Raw genomic sequence first — 6,257 nt, 5'->3', positions numbered from 1 at the left:
TAAGCTACATCTCCTCCTACGGCATTCACATAGTTTTTCCACCATGTGAGTGCACTATCTTGTAGGGTGAACGATGCATACTTGGTCATGTCATTCTCAATACAACCACTGATTTTATACACAGTCTCAATCTTTTCGATCCACTGAGTTAAACCGACCGGTCCTTCTATGAGGGCTTGCAACCTTGAAAAGTTTTATAGGTGCATCCCACACGAGGATTTGGGTTAACTGCAGCACCTGTCGTAGCCTCGACCCATAAAATTCTGTCATTCACTAGCTGATTGATGAGTTCCTCGATTTCTTGTTCCTTCATTCGGTTCAATCGCGCCATAATCTTCAATAAGAATGAAAAAAATAATAATTATTTACATGGAATATTATAGATGTAGTGTGTATTTACAGTACATCGTAGCTTATTAATAATATGAACCAGTTATTATTATAAAAGCTTTTTCTTCTTATTAGCGTTTTATAATTATATCTAGGGTAGTACCTACCCGTTAAAGTTCATACTTAATAGCTTAGTACAAAAATCAATTACTACCACCCAAATAATACTCAACCATGGAAAATTATTGTATTTCACACTTCACTATTTTACATATGCTTATCTTAAATCAAACATTAAGCAAACCACACTAGTAATATTATACAAAACGTTATATGATCCCATGGTTTAAAACAACAGCGCATCATTTAACCCAAAACGTTTGTGTTCAAAGAAATCGCTTAAAGCTTATCCTGGCTGTCTCCCTGCGTTTTGGCTGAGGGGCCGAAGAACTGGATGTCGGGATAGAACTAATAGGAATAGCGGGAATAGGGGTGGAAGTGTCTGGTGGAGTTTGAAAGGACCTGTTCATATACATTATAAACGATTCACAATAGTTAATTACATTGCAAGGTATTTGACCTCTATATGATACATTTTACAAACATTGCATTCGTTTTTAAAAGACAATCTTTCTTTACATCGAAAATTGACAGGCATGCATACCATTTCATAATATCCACTATCCAACTATAAATTGATTTAATAATAATCTTTGATGAACTCAATGACTCGAATGCAACGTTCTTCGAAATATGCTATGAAAGACTCCAAGTAATATCTTTAAAATTAGCAAATGTACGGCAGAAGATTTCTTTAACACCTGAGAATAAACATGCTTTAAAGTGTCAACCAAAAGGTTGGTGAGTTCATTAGTTTATCATAATCATTTATTTCCATCATTTTAATAGACCACAAGAATTTCATTTTCAGTTCTCATAAATATACGTCCCATGCATAGAGACAAAAATAATCATTCATATGGTGAACACCTGGTAACCGACATTAACTAGATACATATAAGAATATCCCCTATCATTCCGGGATCCTTCTTCGGACATGATAAAAATTTTGAAGTACTAAAGCATCCGGTACTTTGAATGGGGTTTGTTAGGCCTAATAGATCTATCTTTAGAATTCGCGTCAATTAGGGTGTCTGTTCCCTAATTCTTAGATTACCAGACTTTAATAAAAAGGGGCATATTCGATTTCGATAATTCAACCATAGAATGTAGTTTTAATTACTTGTGTCTATTTCGTCAAACATTTATAAAAGCGCATGTATTCTCAGTCCCAAAAATATAAAGGGTAAAAAGGCAAATGAAACTCACACATATAAATATTGTAAAACAGTTAATAAAGCATTTACATGTATTCTCAGTCCCAAAAATGTAAAGAGTAAAAGGGAATCAAATGAAACTCACCATACTGTATTTCGTAGTAAAAATACATATAACGTCATTGAACAAGTGTAAGGTTGGCCTCGGATTCACGAACCTAAATTAATTATATATATTTATATGTTGGTCAATATTTGTCTAACAAATTAAGTCAAGTCATAGTGTACCACAATCCTAATGCTCGAGATTAATATGCAAAAGTTAACAAAAGTCCATTTGACTCAAAATGATTTCCAACATTTATAAAGGATTATTATATAATTTAAATATTGTCGTTTTATATTTTTAAAATATTTTTAAAAGATTTAATAGAGTAAATAATATAATTCATTTATTAATAAATAAAATTCTTATATTAAAATATACGTTTATATGTCTTAAGTAATAAAATTTATAAAGTTCATTTAATATCATAAAATAGATTGCGATAGATTCTATTGAGGTAATTATATAATTTGTATCACATATTTATTGATAAAATAGCATTGGTAATAATAATAAGTAGAAATTGTATTATTTTGTATTAATAATATTATTATTCTACTAATATTAATAACAATATTTGTATTTACGAACATGGTATTATAACAATATGATAATTCTTATTAATAATGAAATTTTATATTAATAATGATATTCCTATTTAAAATAATAATTTTGTAAAGGTGATATTTTTAATATTAATAGTAATACTTTTAATAATGATAAAAATAATGAAAATGATAATTTTATCTAAATCGATAAATTTAAATTTCATCATGATACACATACTCATTATTTCCTAATCAATTTGTTGATAGTTCTTAAATCGTCTTTTATATCGCGTTCATTTTAATGAATATAATAGTAATCATAATAGTTAAATGTTACTGTTACTAGTTTTAATTATAATACTAATAATAATTATTATGATCATGATAATATTAATAATCTATAATCTATTTTAATGATAATAATAATACTAATTATAACTTTTAATGATAATAAATGATAGTAATAGTAAAAATAACAATTTTTAAGGATAATACTTTTTATAGATAATGATAATAATAATAATAATAATAATAATAATAATAATAATAATAATAATAATAATAATAATAGTAATAATAATAATAATAATAATAATAGTAATAATAATAATAATAATAATTAAATAAAAATTGGAACGACGCTAATGACGACGATAATAATAATCATTTTTACACAACTTCAACTAGCTATAACTTCCAATCCGTTTATCGGAACGATTCGACATCTAAAGGAAAAGTTCTTAATTTTTCGCTAGCTTTCCAACGACATGCATATCTTATACCTTATCTTAACCGCAGGTGTAACTAACTTCAAGATTTATCCTATCCTATCTAAAGGCAATATCAAAAATATAAGCATACATAATCCTATATTCTCGAGCACTAGTCAGGGATATACTATTAGTATGTAAAAAATAAATTAGGAGTACTCACGTATCAATATTGAGGTTCAATATTGCAGGAAAGGTACGTAGACACAACGAAGATGATAAACACTAGGTTGACCTCATTAGCTATACCCCTGATCCATACCCATAATCTCCATAGCTATAAGCCATAATTTCCTTAGCCCTACCCTACTCGAAAACCAGTTTTGAAAAATAACACGCGTATGACCTCGTCGTAGTGTTTTATGTATATTACTAATAATATCGCTCCTAATAATAATAAGTTTAATAATAATAATAATCATAATCATAATAATAATAATAATAATAATAATAATAATAATAATAATAATAATAATAATAATAATAATAATAATAATAATAATAATAAAAATAAAAATAAATAAGTATGTATATGTATATTTAGAGAGAGTGAGATCGAGATAGATGAATAAAATCAAAACTGGGTACGTTCGATATATAAGGAAATTTAATCTCACCTACCACTTAATGGCTCCATGATTTGTGGCTATCAATTTACATCTCATATGAAAAAAAAAACGTGGAAATGGTTAGTTTAGTTAACATATAATATAATATATTTAATTCATATAATTAATTAAATATTATATTATATTTACGTTCATGGTAAAAATATAATTTTTACTCAAATACCACGGACGTTGTCACTCGACTCATGTATCACTTTTGGTATTTCGAGCACACTATCGTACGTTTAGAAAACTAGCCTTTTACGTTTCACGACGTGTACCTTTATTAATAATTAGACTTAAATTAATGGAAAACTAACCCACTCAAAGTGTAACTTAATCTTTTGAGTATTTTGGTCATTTCCTTTTATAAATCATAGTCTCGTTATTTATCAAAACATATTTAATAATATTAGTTTAAATCAAAACGTTTTATGACATTTTATTAACCAAGATATATTATATCGAAAATCGTTTTTCGCATGTTTTAAAAAAATTAATCAAATATTGTGGAATTCAATTCTCCACCAACTTTTGTCTAACTTTCGATAAGTGACACTTTGTTCTTATTTGTAATTCACTTTACCATTTTCGAATGAAACAGATTTCTTAAATCAAATGGACCTCGTAACAGAGACTCATAATTATAATTCAATGTATCTGATAATTCAATCCTTTGATATTATCTTTTAATCTCGTCGATAAACTTACATCGAACAAATACATTCATGTAAAGTATTATTCATTCAATACCTTGATAGCATTTCCAATTTCATAAAATAGATCTCATAGCTTATTTTCATATCAACTAATTCGTTCAATGTTTTAATAATATTTCTCAATTTAAAAAAAAATCACACATATGTATATGTATATATATTTGTTTACACATAATTGTTCGTGAATCGTCAGGCATGGTCAAAAGGTAATTGATTACATGAACATAGGTTTTGAAACTTTCAAGACTCAATATTACAGATTTTGCTTATCGTGTCGAAAACATATAAAGATTAAAGTTTAAATTTGATCGGAAATTTCCGGGTCATCACAGAGTTGGTGCCACAACATCCTCACTAAACTCGGGATTTGGATTTTCCAATTCAGTAGCCTTTCGTTTCTTTCCTCGTTCAAACTTGTCTTTCGTAATTTCCTGTATTTCTTCCTCACCAGGATCACTTTCCGGTTCCTCTTCAATTGATTCATCAGAAAATTGTGAGTCTTTCCCAAAGGTGTCGTTTTCATCATCGGATAGGTTAATGACCGGAACACCATCTGAGGATTTTGGTTCGGAGTCGCTGAATGTGATAACAAGTTCTAATCCAGACATCTATCACATAACAACTAGCACGTTAGTACCACATAATATTTACATATTAATTTTTAACCAACAAGGATAAGCAATAGTTTTCTAAACACGGTCAAAGTCCAGACTCACTAATGCATCCTAACAAACTCGATAAGACACACTAATTCAAATTTTCTGGTTCTCTAAGACCAACGCTCTGATACCACCTGAAGCGTCCCGTTCATATCGAATATAAATGTCACGTATTCGTTGGTGTCATTGCGAGGTATTGACCTCTATATGTGACATTTTTAAAAATCTGCGTACGTTTTTATGATACAAACCATAATCTTTATTATAACCAAAGGCTTAAACAACATAATAATGATTATCGTTTAGCCATAATCTTAGTTTTACAAACTTTACATTTGATAATAATAATACGATTTCCAACATATTTTATATTACAAATCTTCCGATATGCATTTTTATTTTTGTCACAAATATGCATACTCCAAATCCTGCTTAAATTCGGCATAATGCAGCGGAAGCTTTTAATTATCACCTGAGAATAAACATGCTTAAAATGTCAACATAAAGTTGGTGAGATATAGGTTTAATGCTAGCAGCGTTATAAATATAGACCACAAGATTTAATATACATAATCATTTTAATAAAAATATTCTAAGTGGTTGAGCACTTGATAACCATACTTAACATTTAATCAACGTCGCATATTCCCTTTATTATGAAATCTCACTACACCGTACCAAGTGTAGTCACTGAAACGAAGTACTGTGCAACCGTTGAATACTGGTCGTCCAGTCCGGTTGGGGTTGTCAGGCCCGATAGATCTATCAACAGGATTCGCGTTTACAATACATCATGTAAATAGTAGTTACCAAGTTATAGGGAAGTATGCCAGTGGTACAACTCAACGTAGAATATATATTTTTAATCATTTGTGTCCATAACGTAAATCATAAAATGCATGTATTCTCATCCCGAAATATTCAGAATATAAAAGTGGGACTATATACTCACTTTTGCCTTGAAGATATTTAATACGACTTGGTCTCCGATAGATATCACGAACCTAACCATATATATAATATATTAACATATTTTCTTTTCAAATAATCGTTACATATATACTTATAATACTTTTAATATCTATTAGTCCGTAGTTAGCAGTCTGATGTTAGTGGTCCACAATTAGTTGCTCAATAAAATAAATAAAGACCCCATCGTATTCGTATTGATCAGGATTAATATCGACCCATGGTACCATGTTGTCAAATGACGTGTTGCGTACATAAAGTATCGTGTTGT

Source organism: Rutidosis leptorrhynchoides, chromosome 11, assembly GCF_046630445.1.
Source record: "Rutidosis leptorrhynchoides isolate AG116_Rl617_1_P2 chromosome 11, CSIRO_AGI_Rlap_v1, whole genome shotgun sequence".
NCBI classification, from domain to species: Eukaryota; Viridiplantae; Streptophyta; class Magnoliopsida; order Asterales; family Asteraceae; genus Rutidosis; species Rutidosis leptorrhynchoides.
This window is presented reverse-complemented; position numbering follows the sequence as displayed.